Here is a 15,952-nt window from a genome sequence, read left to right as displayed (position 1 = left end):
TTCTTTTGTAATATTTCCAAACCTACAGTGATTGTCCATTGAAAGCACTCTTACGTGCGAGCCTTGGAGTAGGAGTCGCCACAGGCTCCGAACCAAGTAAATCCTTGGTGTTTGTGTTTTATTAATCTCTCTTTTATTTTCCCTGCATATTTACTTTGAGTTTACTCGAAACAAAAGTGAAAGACATGAGCGCTATTCACCCCCTCCCCTTCTAGTGCTTTTCGATCCTACAATTGGTATCAGAGTGGGGTCGCTTTGAATCGATGAAACCACCATTCAAGTAATTTTTTATGGTAATTTTTTAAATTTTTTGGAGTCAATCGGAATCGGTAAAATTGCCTCCTTCAAATCTATTTTTTTTATCAAGTTCTTTCGTTTCTCGAAGTTGGTGCAACACCACTCGAGCTCGCCTATTTAAATTCATTATCCCGCACTACTAATCCAAGACCAAGTTTTGGAACAAGTTTTCTTGTTTTTCTGTCGTGCTAGATTTTTAAATGGCCCGTCAAGAAGGGTATAGCACTGCATGCCCTCCCCTCTTCTCTGGTGAGAATTTTGGCTACTGGAAGAGCCGAATGGAGTACCATCTCAAGACGCAAGTCGAGATGTGGATAATCATCCAAACGGGTCTCAAACTTCCACTCAACGGTACTGGAAAGCCAATATCATGCATGAACTAGGACACCAACTTGATGAAGAAAATTGAGGTCGACGCCAAAGTAACCTGCACCCTTCAATGTGGCTTAACCAAAGAAGAGCTAAATCGAGTCGACCCATTCTCAAGCACGAATGAACTATGGGAGAAGCTGATCGAGCTGTATGAGGAAACTTCCGATACGAAAGTAAGTAAACGTGACTTAATTTTGAATAAATTATATAATATAAAAATGCAGGAAAGTGAGTCAGCGAGCCAGCTTCATGCTCGCATACAAGATCTACTGAACGGACTCCACGCGATCGGACAAAAGGTGGAAAATCGCGACATCATCAGGTATGCATTAAATGCATTTCTGAGGAACACCTTGTGGGCATCCATAGTAGATGCTTACAAAGTGTCTAAGGATTTTTCATTAATTAAATTAGATAAATTATTTTATGAATTTGAGTTACATGAGCAGACTAATACTACTCCGGCCGAGAAAGGTATCGCTTTGATTGCAAGTACGAGTAGAACGCGGGAAGCAAAAGTAAAGCGCAGAACTGAACCCAAGTCCGAAGAAGAACTAGACTCAGAAGATGACGACGACGAGATAGTAGCCAAACTCGTCAACCTTGTACGAAATCTCTACAAGAAGAATAAAGGATTCACCAAGAAGGACATCAAGAAGGTGATTCAGTTAAACTTGATTAATCAAGTTAGATTTGGTCAATATTGGATCCCCAAGGATCAAATCCATTACCTTGATAGACCTTATTGAGACTATGATCCAGGGGGAGCCAATAGAAAAACCATTTTTATCAATAAATAAATTTGTTTGGTGCTTGAGTTACTGATTTCATTATGCATGCTTACACTAGGATAGATAAGAACCTAGGCGTGATTTACACTTGACTAGTTAGACCTAGGAGTTTCAAAAAGGGAATTAAATATCCAATTCCTTTGAAAGGATTTATCTAGAAGTGGTGGATGATCCTATACCCAAGAAGGCCTAGTTCCTCGCCATAGTCTGGAAGCCAATCTTTGAAATAAATATTTAATTGACTGATTGTAAAACCTGAGTCTAATTCAAATGTAAATCAATCCTTAGATAATAATCTAAATCAAAGATAAAATTAACCATCTCACAAAAACCTATAAGGTTTCCTGATTGATAATTTAGATAAGGGTGAAATAGTAAGAAATAAAGCTAGATTAGTAGCAAAATGGTTCAGCCAAATAGAAGGGTTAGACTATGATGAAACCTATGCGCCCGTAGCCAGACTTGAATCCATAAGGATGCTGCTAGCCTATGCAGCATATAAAGGATTCAAGTTATACCAAATGGATGTAAAATCTATATTCTTAAATACGTTCATCAAGGAAGAGGTGTATGTAAGTCAACCCCCAGGATTTTAGGATTTGGACCACCCAAACCATGTATTTAGGTTAAAGAAAGCCCTAGATGGACTAAAACAAACACCTAGGGCTTGGTATGAATGTCCATCAACTTATCTAATATCTAAAGGGTTTAAACAAAGTCACATAGATCAAACTTTATTTGTAAAAATCTTCGAAAAAGATATCTTTATAACCCAAATTTACATAGATGATATAATTTTTTGCTCAACCAACACTAAATTTCTAAAAGAATTTACCAAATTAATAGAAAGTGAATTTGAAATGAGCTTAGTTGGGGAACTTAACTTTTTCTTAGGCTTACAAATTAAGCAAACCAAAGAAGGAATATATATTTTTCAAATAAAATATGCTAAGGAACTAATTAGAAAATTTGGCATGGAAAATTCTAAAAAAATAAATAGCCCAATGGCAACTAATGTTAAAATTGACTCTGACTTAAAAGGAAAACTAGTAGATTTAAAATATTACTGAAGTACTATAGGAAATCTACTATACCTAACTGCAAGTTGACCTAATATTCTGTTTGTAATAGGTATGTATGCTAGGTACCAATCTTGTGCAAAAGAATCACACCTAACAAATGTTAAAAGAATACTTAAATACATTAAGGGAACCTTAAATGTAGGACTCTGGTATCCTAGGACTAGCACCTTTGAACTAATTGGTTATTCTAACTCAGACTATGCCGAGTACAAACTAGATAGAAAAAGCACAAGTAGAAGCTGTCAATTTCTAGGTCAGTCCCTAGTAAGTTGGTCAAACAGAAAGCAACAGTGTGTTGCTTTATCCACTACTGAAGCAGAGTACATAGCCATGGGGGAATGTATATCTCAACTATTATGGATGATGTATACCTTAAATGACTATCAATTAGAATATAAAAATATAAAAATTTCAATAGATAATATAAGTTCAATTAACTTAACCAAAAATCCAATCCAACACTCAAGGACTAAACACTTAGAAGTGAAACATCACTTTATAAGGGATCATGTAGCTAAGGGTGACATTGTACTTAACTATGTTAAGTCCAACTCAAATCTGGCTGACATTTTCACAAAACCCTTACCTGAACTTGAGTTTAGTGCACTTAGAAGATAAATAGGAATGTGTTTAGTAGAATAAATCTTATTTTTGAAAATATTCCTCTTTATTATAATTTTTTTAACAACTTGTTTTAAAACTCTAGGAAAAATATTTTCAAAATTCTAATTTTATTAGTTTTTCAAAATTTGGACTTAGCCTAGGTATTTACCCCCTAGACAGCATGTTCTACTAGGTCTCAGCCAAAACATCTCACAAGCACACTAGGATTACCTTGCTTGTGTATGAAAAATACTTAGAATGGTGTCAGATGCATAAGGTACTGCCTGGACTTCAGAATGCTTATGTCTGTGCATCAACATAAGTCTGGGTAATAAATACCAAATTCAAATTAATCAAATTAAGTTATCCATGCTTAGTCAAACTAACTGGAACACTTACTTAACTTAACTAACCAAGTGAAAGCTACTACCTCATGGTAAATAGCTAGTAGCTAACGGTTAGACATTTGTTTAAAAGTAGATGTTTATGCTTAAAAATATATTGTTACTCATGCTTGGACTTTAGGACTTGAAAACTTAAAGAGGTTTTTGACATTAATCAAGGGGGAGTGAAGTTAAATATCTTTGAAAGTTAAAATATTCTTTTTCAAACTTTCAAATTAAAAGTATTTAAAAAAAAACAATTTTAATTTTTTTACTATTTAAACAAAATTATTTTTAAGCTAAGTACTTAACTAAGTTTTGATCAAATTTTTTTTAAACTAAGCTTTTATCAGAATTTTTTTTACAAGAAATTCATTTTAAAATTAAATATTATATCAAACTCTTTTTAAAGCCAAGTTTTATCAAAACAATTATCAAAAGTTCTTCAAAAGTTTTACAAGAAATTTGTGTTTATCAAAAGTTTTTCAAAAATCTAAGCACTTGACAACGTTGTTTTCAAAAAGCTAAGTATTTTCAAGAGCATTTCTAATTTAGCTAAGTGGTTTTTCAAAACTAAGTTTAGCTAAATTGTTTGGTGAAAAAGCTAAGTACTAAATCTAAATTTTCTTAAAGACTAGCCTTTTATCACAATCCTTTTTAAGGTAAGTACTTAAGCTACATTTAAAACTTTTATCAGGAATTAAAATTTTCAACTATGAGTTTTTCATAAATTTTTAACTAAACATTTTTTTAAAAAAAAAACTCAATCTGGCTTAAATTATTTCAACTATTTTTTGATATATGACAAAGGGGAGAGAAGAGTGAAAGTTAAGTGAAAGCTAAGTGCTAAGTGATTAGTGAAAGCTAAGTGCTAAGTGATTAAGGGGGAGAAAATATTGCATCTTTTTTGCACTATTTATGTTCAATTTTTTTTTGCACTACTTATGTTCTACAAATTGTCTTTTCTTTTTTCAAGTTATGTTTTACTTAACTTTGAATTTTATTGTCATAATAAAAAAGGGAGACATTGTTGGTGAGGGAAGCATCAGACGATCGAACCTGAGTTTTGATAATAGCAAAAGGTTCAAAGTTAAGGTTATTTGTGATCTAACAAGTTTAAATAAGCTTGCAGGAAAAATCCTAAGTGTTCTTAGGCAAATGTCCTAGTGGATTCTAGACAGGCGGAAACCCCTAGGGGGTGGCAATACTATGTCCTAGGGGGCGGTAACCCTAGGTGGTGGAAAGTCCTAGCTACTGTTAGGCAAGTGGAAAACTTTAGGGGGTGGTAACCCTAGGCAGAAAGTCCAGTTGGTCTGGAAAACCGATCTGGCAATAGGTAAACTCTCCTGATATGAGTAGGTGAGGATGTGTTCCTCGACGAGGGAACAGTAGGCGTCGGTTCGACCTAGGATTTTCGGAAAAAATCTGAAGTAAGAAACGGACAGTCCGATGACTGTCAAATACCTGTATTTATCTTATTTAATTCTGTTAACTTTGTTTTGTAGGGTATACTTTATTTGTGGACTAATATGCCTTGTAGGAAGGGAGTTGCACAAGAGAAGCCTCGGATGAACAGTACCTGAGGCACCCACCATAGAGTTTGGAGGCACCTCAGGTGCATTAGTCGAAACCGCCCGCAGTAAGGTGTGAAAGCGCCTTCCAAGGAGATGGAAGGCGCCTTGAACGCTGATGGAGGGCGCCCTCCATGGAGCTTGGAGGCTCATTCGGGTGGATAAGTAGCGAAAACACAGGAGCTAATCGACGCTGCGGATTCGGCGAGCTAGAGGCGCCTCCTATGGCTATTGGAGGCGCCCTCAACAGCCTACATAAGGCCGGTGCGAGCAGTAGCTAACAACAATAAAAGACTTGTAATCCTTCTTCCGTGTGTTGTTAACAAATCGATCCGGCAAAGTCCTAACTCTACTCCAATGACCAGAAGCTTTCAAATTCAGATTTCTTTATTGTCGGTATAATATTTGGTAGTGCTTTAATTATTGTATTTTTTAGTAATATTTTGAACATATAGTAATTGCCCATCGAAAGCACTCTTACGTGCACGTCTTGGAATAAGAGTCGCCACAGGCTCCGAACCAAGTAAATCCTTGGTGTTTGTATTTTGTTTATCTCTCTTTTATTTTTGTTGCGTATTTACTTTGAGTTTACTTGAAACGAAAGTGAAAGCTATGATCGCTATTCACCCCCCCCTCCTCTAGCGCTTTTCGATCCTACAGTATGTACTAAAGGATATTTGAGATGCATGGCGAGCCATTTGGACTACAAAGAGATAGAAGGTAAATTGAATGATAGCTCAAGCCAACAAAAACACTGAGCTGGTTGGCCTTAGTATCATATCCACAAAGCATACAACTAGATCTCATCAATCATCGAGCATGCTATAGACTTGGTGAGTTTATAATTAATAAATTTATATAAGAGTTCTTTAATTATCAATGAATTTATTTTGATTTAATTGCATTATTTAATATTCAGGCAGATGAATTATAACGACCTCCTACTTGTTGGGAGGTATTTAGCAAGACATACAGGTCAAAGGATGACACATTTGTTGATCATCAATCGAAGGCAATTGACGTAAGAATATAAACTTGAATATAGAATACTTTTATTATTAATGATTAGCTATTCTAATTGTATATCTACTAGAGTTGCAAAGATGTCTCAACATACTAAAGAGGGAAATGAGCCACAGACTCTATCCATCGACTAGTTAAATGAGATTTATTATAATGTGGTTAGTGGAAGGAAAAACACCTCCATCCTCAACGATCTTGGGTCCCAGGCAAGAGTCGTATATGATCGTGTGATGACTCCTAGGGACAGGGTCATCCCAGCGAATCATCTACTCAAGTACAAGCCTAGGGAAGAAAATCAAAATTTAAAGAATCAACTCTTGACATTATAGCAATAATTTGAAGACTCTCGGCAAGCACCAATGATATATGAGAAAATTGGATGGAAAATGCAAGAATTCATGGTTCAAATAAGTCAAACAATGCATGGTCGAGTTTGCCTCTCAAGAGACTCAAGACCCTTAGAACTCTCACGATACTAATCAGTAGTTGACTGAAAGGTGTGTTGACCTTTTAATTTTCTTTTTTTTTTTATTTATCATTCATGAAACATGCAAAATAAATCTATGTATTTGATATTAGATGTATCTCTAATTTTATAAATCTTTTAGGAACATTGTAAGATAATGATATATTCTATATATCGTCATCAGCAGATATTCAAACTAGCATTCAGTTATTTTTTTAAAAAAATTGTCTAGTTACATTTTTTTTATTATACCTTGTTTAGTTTAAATTCAATTCCTTAGTTATAATTCTAATGATGTTTTATACTTCTGTAGGATTGGATACTATTAGCTAGTTTTGGAGTGAGATTGATTGTCTTCACTAGGAAGTGTTGTATTTCACATTATTGGATTAAGATATGATCCGGTGGTAAGGTGGGGCCCGCCCGGCAGAAGGTCAAGGTGGTCAGCACCCCGGGAGTTCGTCCGATCGGGCGATCCATCTGCCAGATTGGCACGGGGAATACCCAACTCGACACTACGATAGCTTGGCCAAATAACGAGCTTCCGATGCTCATAAAGGCTCCAGCATGGAAGGATGAAGGCCGAGCGGCTACCTCGCTCGGTTGAATAGTCGACACAGCCCCGACCAAGCAAGCACGGCTCCCTTGCTCGACAGGATGGAGTCGGGCAGCAGATCACTGGCCGAGCAGACGCTCGACCCGGCCATGGTATCACTCAATCGACAGACTGGCCGAGCGGCCCTCTCGCTCAACCCAATAACGGGCAAAAGGAGCAGTTGAGAATATCTTTCTCGGGACCAGTGTCACAGACAGTCGACATGGTTGGCGGCAGGGTCAGACAGAGAATTGTATGATGGAAGCTTCCACTGTCACGTCAGGGATATGCTCGAGCTATTACGATATGACATTAGGCATGCTTTTCTAACACATCCTTTCTGGGTATGCTCTGAGAAGCGTACATGCCTTGGGAAGCATGCACGCGCCCCTCAAGGGCCCTATATAATGACCCTCAGACTTCGACGGAGGCATGCTCACAACTACTATAGCTACAGTTATATTGCTCTTATCTTTTCTACTTCATTCTCTTACCGCCGGTGGCTGACTTGAGCGTCGGAGAGCCATCGCCGGGGAACCCCTCCCTGGCTCAGCACTAACGACTTGTGGTTGCAGGTCTAGCTCGTCAGAGGCCCACGTCATCTTTAGTCTACATCCAGTCAACGCGAGCGCCACCTCCCCAGCGTTCATCGACTCGACTCTCAGACATGATCAAATTTGGCGTCGTCTATGGGAACACACCTAAATTTGAGGCGAGAAGATGGAAGAAGCTGGACGTCTCCACACCGTAATGCTTACTCCAGAGGAGCTTGACACGCTCATTCAAGTACGAGCGGCAAAAATAGTTGAGCAACAGCAGCAGAAGGAGTTATCCGATTGGCTGGCGCAACAAGCAACATCGGCCTCGAGAGGACGAGCGACTCACAAAGACCGACTGGAGCAGCTTTCCATCTGGGGGCAGAATAAAACGCCAACCGACACTCATGGAGAAGCTCCACCCACGCCCATTCCATTTCACCGGGCACTATTTCAGACGCCCTCAAAGATCGCTCAGGCCAACCAGGAAAAGGGCTCTTCCTCAGACGAAGCTCCCGTCAGGGACTCGAGAAAGGGCAAAGCACCTCATGCTGATCTGTCTCCCGAGCGGATCAACCGACAATTCTCTGAGGTAATTCTGCAAGATCCATTGCCAAGGCACTACGCTCCCTTGGCAATCGGAGAGCATAACAGGTCGACTGACCCGGACGACCATCTCGGTAAGTTCGATAATGCTGCTACTCTCCATCAATATACTAACGAGGTCAAGTGCCAGGTCTTCCTCACCACATTATCCGGCTCGACACAACGCTGGTTTTAGAGGTTGTCGGATGGATCGGTCCGGAGTTTTAAGGACTTCCGAGTGTCTTTCCTCCACCACTTCTTGAGCAACAGGCGCTATCAGAAGACAAGCGTCAGTCTGTTCTCCATGAAGCAAGGGCCAAGAGAGACTCTCCGAGCCTACATCCAATGCTTCAACCAGGTGGCGATGGATATTCCCTCGGTCTCGTCCGAGACCATGATGAACGCGTTCACGCAAGGGCTCGTGGACGGGGACTTCTTCCGATCGCTCGTCAGGAAGCCGCCCTGAAACTACGACCATATGCTTAAGAAGGCCAACGAGTACATAAACGTGGAGGAAGCCCAGGCAGCCAGAAGGAAGGAAGCACCATCAGAACCATCGGCGCCGGCGGAGCCAAGGTCGTCGACCAGCCACCAACCACCAAGAGGGCCTCAAGCTGAAGGAGCACGACCACATCTGGAAGCAAGGCCACACGTCATCCAGCATGTGGCCTCCAAGCGGCCAAAGCCAAGGGGAAAGGTATGGACTCCTATGTTCTGTGCTTTCCATCAGTCGGCAACCCAAAACACCCGCGATTGTCGCGGATTCCCCTCGGTCACTCAAATGGCCCCTAGAAGTTATCACCCACCCCCCCCCCCCCGACTGGCGACATAGGCATCAGAGCATCGGACGACGGGAGGAGACCAGGCGATCACCCGAGCGGCAGCACCATCGACATCCGAGGAGTGACACTATATCCGAGCCTCGCATGAGCGGAGCCGACCGACCATTCGAGAGGAGGATAATAGAAGCAACGCTGCGCGGGGCGAAATCAACATCATCGCCGGCGAATCGACCAGCGGAGACTCCAACCGAGCTCGGAGGTCATACGCCCAACGGCTAGAGATCCACGCCATAGTCTGCAGCAAGGAGAAGGTGAGCGGGCACGAGATTAGCTTCGGCCCCAAGGACCTCGAAGGAGTCGAAATACCGCACGATGATGCCCTCATTATCTGAGCGGTAATTGCAAACTATACTATTCACCGTGTATTCGTTGACACTAGCATCTCAGTCAACATCATCTTCAAAGGGGCATTTGACCAACTCCAAATTGATCGAGGTGAGCTGTTGCCGATGACGACCCCACTGTACGGGTTTACCGGCAATGAAGTCCAGCCCATCAGGCAAATCAAGTTGGTCATATCACTTGGGGAGGAACCCCTCAGAAGGACGAGAACCACAAACTTCATCGTGGTAAACGTCGCCTCCGCCTACAACGTCATTCTGGGCCGACCATCCGTCAATGAATTCCAAGCGGTCATCTCAACCTTCTGCCAGAAGATCAAGTTCCCGGTGGAGGATCGGGTAGGAGAGGTCAGGGGCGATCAGTTGGCTGCCCGGCGATGCTACGTCGAAATGGTCAAATCAGAAGCCAAGTTCGCACGGAAGATGCCCCGACTAGAGGTTAGCACTATAACTGAAAAACCTCCTAGTCTAGTTTATGAGGAAAAGGAGAAAGTGCAGATACACCCAGGCTGAGCGGAGGCGACAACCTTTATAGCGGCTGACCTGGAAGTCGAGCAGAAGGTCGAACTAATCAAATGCCTAGAGAAGAACCATGACGTATTTACATGGTCCACGCATAAGCTGCCCGGCATTTCCCCGAGTGTCGCGCGGCATGAGCTCCATGTCCGACTAGATGCCAGACTAGTAAAGCAAAGGAAAAGGGATTTCAGCACCGAACAGAATTTGATCATCAGGGAGAAAGTCGAGAAGCTTTTGGAGGCTGGCCACATACGGGAGGTTCAATTCCCGAGTCAGCTCATGAATGTAGTACTGGTTTCCAAGCCAGGCAACAAGTGGCGGGTCTGCATTGACTTCTGAGACCTCAACAAATCTTACCCAAAGGACTTCAACCCGCTGCCCAGCATTGATCAAATGGTAGACTCCACGGCTGGGTACGAGCTGATATGCATGCTAGACGCGTATCAGGGATATCATCAAGTGCCGCTCGCCAAGGAAGACCAGGAGAATGTTAGTTTCATTACCGTCGATGGAACATACTGTTATAATGTAATGTCATTCTGCTTGAAGAACGCAGGAGCTACCTACCAGAAGCTAATGAACAAAGTGTTCTGGCAGCAGATCGGCCGCAACATAGAAGTATATGTTGACGACATACTGATCAAGTCTCTCCGAGCGGCTGATCTCTGTGCAGATATCTAGGAGACCTGCCAGACCCTCCGGGCGTACGGAATCAAGTTAAATCATCAGAAGTGCCTGTTCGGCGTGAAAAGTGGGCATTTCCTGGGATATATCGTCACTGAGCGGGGCATTGAGGTAAATCCCGGCAAGGTAAAAGCGCTCCAAAATATGCCACCACCGAGAAACTTGAAGGAAGCTCAGCGCCTCACTGGTCGGATAACAGCATTATCTCGGTTCATCTCCAAGTCGTCCAACCAGAGCCTACCCTTCTTCAAGATATTGCACCGAGCCACCAAGTTCCAGTGGGATGAGGAGTGCGATCAGGCCTTCAAGGAACTCAAGGTGTATCTGAACTCGCTACCTGTACTAGCCAAGCCAACCGCAGGTGAGCTGCTCTGAATCTATCTGTCCACGACCGAGCACGTTGTCGGCTCGGCGTTGGTTCGGCAAAACGGGGAAGAACAACCAGTGCATTTTCTAAGTCACATATTAAAGGACGTTGAATCCCACTACATTGGTTTCAAGAAGCTTGCTTTTGCTTTAGTACTTGCCGCTCGGAGGCTTCGCCCATACTTTCTTGCACATACAATCGTTGTCATGACCAATAGTCCTCTAGAGAGGGTTCTTCTCAATCCTGAGGCATCCAGACGGCTGATCAAGTGGACAAGGGAGCTCAGTGAGTTCGACATCTAGTATCATCCCCGAGCATCCATCAAAGCACAGTCCTTGGCGAATTTCATCACCAAGGTACAGAATCCTGAACCTAAGGCTGCTTGGAAGATATATGTGGATGGGTTGTCCACTCGGCGGGGGAGCGGGATCGGCATATTGCTTATCTCCCCGCAAGAAGAACAGATGCAGTTATCTATTCGTCTAGAATACCGAGCCACTAATAACGAAGCTGAGTACGAAGCGCTTATAGTCGACCTACAAGCCGCTAGGCATGTCATCGCCGGCAAGGTTATAATCCATTCTAATTCTCAATTAGCTGCTCAGCAGCTGTCTGGAGCATTCGGGATCAGCAACACTCGGCTTAAGCTATACGCCGAAGCCTTCAAAAAGTTGAAGGCTAGCTTTCAAGAGATAATCATCCAGAAGATCCCCCGAACGGAGAATCAAGCGGTGGACGAGCTGGCCAAACTAGCCAGCTCACTCTCTCCAACCGTCATTGCATATCCGATCGAGCAAGTATCTTTGGTGGCACCCATCGATCGGATGGAGGCACTCACCTTCCCTAGCGATTGGAGGACAACGATAACAGAGTTTTTACAATCGGGAGCCACGCCGTTCGATCGGGAAGAAGCCCGCTTATTGAGAAGAAGAGCTGGTCATTTCACCTTGATCGGGGATCAGCTCTACAAGAAGACTTTCTCCCAGCATCTGCTTAAGTGCGTCAGCTCGGAGGACATCAACTATATTTTGCGAGAGGTACATCAAGGCTCCTGTGGAGGACATCCGGGCGGTCAGTCGCTAGCGAGGAAGATTCTGTTGGCCGGATATTTTTGGCCTACCTTACAGGAAAAGGGCGCTCGAACAGTGGCCATTTATCTGTCCTGCCAGAGGTACCATAACCTTTCGCACCGACCCACCGAAGAAATGAAGGCTTCCACAATATCATGCCCATTCGACCAATGGGGTATGGACATCGTGGGGCCCTTCCCCATGGCGACAGGTCAACGGAAGTTCTTGCTCGTCGTAGTGGATTATTTCTCCAAGTGGGTCGAAGCTGAGCCACTGGCGAGAATAACCGAGTAGATGGTCCAGAAGTTTATATGGCAACACATCATCTGTCGGTTCGGGATTCCGCGTCGACTCATCTCAGACAATGGTAGACAGTTTGCCGGGCAGAAACTTAAAGAATGGTGTGAGGGGTATGACATTCTGCAGGCCTTCACCTCTGTAGCATACCCTCAGAGCAACGGACGGGCTGAAGTTGCCAATCGAGAGATCTTACGGATTTTCCGGGTGCGGCTCGACCACATCGGAGGGAGCTGGATGGATGAGTTCCCCGGCGTGTTATGGACAATCCGCACGACCCCTAAGGAAGGCATGGAGTAACCCCATTCCACTTGGTGTATGGAGACGAAGCGGTCATCCCCGTCGAGATCGGAGTTGAGTCCGACCGAATACAGAACTACAGCGAGGGCAACGTCGAGCGGAGGCTATTAGAGCTGGACCTAGTGGATGAGGCGCGTGATAAGGCCGTCGTTCGGCTGATGGCCTACAGGCAAAGAATGCGGCAGAACTACAATCGAAGGGTGATTCCAAGGTCGTTCCAAGTCAGGGATCTCGTATGGAAAAAGGTAAAGCCGGTCGGCGATGTCACCAAGCTGGAGGCTCCTTGGGCCGGACCCTTCAAGGTCGTGGAAAAGCTTCGCTCGGGAGCCTACTACCTAGAGGATGAAGACGGACAGCGACTAGAACGTCCTTGGAGCGTGAACCATCTCCAGTCGTACCGAGCTGGGTGAAAGGTGCGCCAATATAATTGAGGTGTATTTTCCATTTTTCCTATTTCCTTTGAGTGCAGGATTGAAATCAAAAATGAAAGGTTACCAAAATTCCCATCGAGCGGCGACATTAAACCCAGGTCTCCATCGACGGTCGAGCGGCGACCTTAAACCCTGCCTTAGAAGACCGTCGAGCGACGACGTTAAACCCAGGTCTCCACCGATGGCCGAGCGGCGACCTTAAACCCTACCTTAGAAGACCGTCGAGCGGCAACGTTAAGCCCAGGTCTCCACCGATGGTCGAGCGGTGACCTTAAACCCTGCCTTAAAAGCCCGTCGAGCGGCGACGTTAAACCCAGGTCTCCACCGACAGTTGAGCGACAACCTTAAACCCTGCCTTAGAAGACCGTCGAGTAGTGACGTTAAACCCAGGTCTCCATCGACGGTCGAGCGGCGACCTTAAACCCTGCCTTAGAAAATCGTCGAGCGGTGACGTTAAACTCAGGTCTCCATCGACGGTCGAGCGGCGACCTTAAACCCTACCTTAGAAGATCGTCGAGCGGCGACATTAAACCCACGTCTCCACCGACTGTCAAGCGACGACCTTAAACCCTGGCTTAGAAGACCGTCGAGCGGCGACGTTAAACCCAGGTCTCCACCGACGGTCGAGCGGTGACCTTAAACCCTGCCTTAGAAGACCGTCGAGCGACGATGTTAAACCTAGGTCTCCACCGACAGTCGAGCGGCGACCTTAAACCCTACCTTAGAAGACCGTCGAGTGGCGATGTTAAACCCAGGTCTCCACCGATGATCGAGCGGCGACCTTAAACCCTGCCTTTGAAGACCGTCGAGCGGCGATGTTAAACCCAGGTCTCCACCGACGGTCGAGCGACGACCTTAAACCCTGCCTTAAAAGACCGTCGAGCGGCGACGTTAAACCCAAGTCTCCACTGACGGTCGAGCGGCCACCTTAAACCTTACCTTAGAAGATCGTCGAGCGGTGACGTTAAACCCCAGAGTCGAGCGGCGACTATAAACCCCAGGGTCGAGCGACGACCTTAAACCTAGGAGGTATGACCCTAGCAAATTTATCAATAATAAAGATGCGGTCATAGTGACCGTTCGGGACTATACAGCCAGATACTAGCAAAAAGACAAGCAAACATATGAAGAAAAACCACAAATAGACTTCATTGATAATAAGTCAAACATTGCCGAACGGTAGGAATACATTCAAAATATAGAATCTCTCCTCACTCGATGGGCTCAAAAATCTCATCAGGTATAGAATTAAGAAGCTGGACGCGGTCAACGGCGACGTTGGTCAGAGTTTCGGGGAGGTGGTCGTTATCCTTCAGCTGGTTGAATGTCGTGCCAATGGCCAGCTCAAACGATTGGACGATCCAGTCAGCCACCTTTCCTAGGAAGGGGTTCGAGCTGAGGTATTCCTGCCTCAGAACTGCGAAGTGACTCGGTTTAGTCTCCTGTTAGACCTTGAGGGCCGAACGGGAAGCCTCCAGAGCATCCTCTAGGGCCTTCACTTGCCCCTGAAGGTCAGCCTCCCGAGCCGAGTGGCTCTCCCACTCAGCGGCCAAAAGGTCTCCCACCTATTTGAGCTTCTCGGCCAACTGTCGGGCATCCTGGTTCTTCAATTCCAGGTCGGCGATGGCCCGCTATTTCCTTGTGGAGGCCAGCTAGAGTTTCCGATCGTAAGTCTTCAATTGCGCCTCAATCTGGCCTAACCTACTAGCCTGGTCGGTCAATTTCTGTTGCTCCGCCGTGAGAAGTTGTTGAGCCTTTTGAAGGTCGGCCTGCAGCTGAGCGATCGGTGGCCCCTGGGAAGAGGAGCCTTCTCCGGAAATCTTAAGCTTCTTCAGCTCTTCCTCCACAAGGGTGAGCCACTGGTACATGGTCACGCTCTCCACCCAGTACTGCAAAGGACCAAAAAATGTATGTCAATGACCAATCAGAGGAGAAGCACGAAGTGATGAAATACGTACCCCAGTGGCCATCTGAAGATGGTTGTTCGCAAGTTCTCCCGGCGATATCGTTGTCGCCCGGGCTCGCGCTTCCTCCCAAACGCCAGCAAGCGACCCGCGAATGATAATCCTGTGTTCGGGGACGGTCGGACGGGCGCACTGCTCAAGATAGTCCTCCGTCGGGAGGTTAATAATCGCCGTCACCGATCTCCGGCCGTTCGGGTCTGACGAGGAGGAGACCACCGGACCGGAACGAGCAGCAGTCGGCGCATCTTCGATACTGGACATCTTAGGCCTCCGTAGGGTTCGGGAAGGGGCCAGGGAGGCGAGCGGTTACGCTGAGATAGGATCTGCTGGCAGATCAGCCGGAGAGGGGGTCCGATCGGACGAAGTGGCTTCGACTATTGGGGCAGTCGGGAGAGAAGTCCCTCGGCGACACCCACGGCCGAGGTTGCAGATCGGGAGGTATTCTCCGTACGGCAGTCCGAGCGCCTTAGGAGCGGCAGTCCCTCATCAGAAGATTCGATACCCTCTGTCTGAACATAGAGCTGGGCTTCGAGAGTGGGAGGCGACGCGGCAGTTTCTTCGACACTGGCCATCTGAGCGGCGGAAGGGGCCTCCGCGCTCTTGGCTTGTGTGCCCTCATGGGAGCCGATCGGCGCCAGACCCAAGCTCTCCATTTCCTTCACCGCAGCTGCCTCGATATCAGCCTGCTTGAGCCTCATTATATCAGCTGCTCGGGAGCGTATCATGATGTCGACTACAAAAGAAGGAAAGAATCATTTAGACTCAAGAGGAAAAGGTCGAGAAATCTCTTACCTAAGCTGCTCAGGAGCTTCGTTCGGATTGGACTCAGCCCA

This window comes from Zingiber officinale, chromosome 9B (assembly GCF_018446385.1).
Source record: "Zingiber officinale cultivar Zhangliang chromosome 9B, Zo_v1.1, whole genome shotgun sequence".
Lineage (NCBI taxonomy): Eukaryota > Viridiplantae > Streptophyta > Magnoliopsida > Zingiberales > Zingiberaceae > Zingiber > Zingiber officinale.
Note: the sequence above shows the minus strand (reverse complement) of the source record.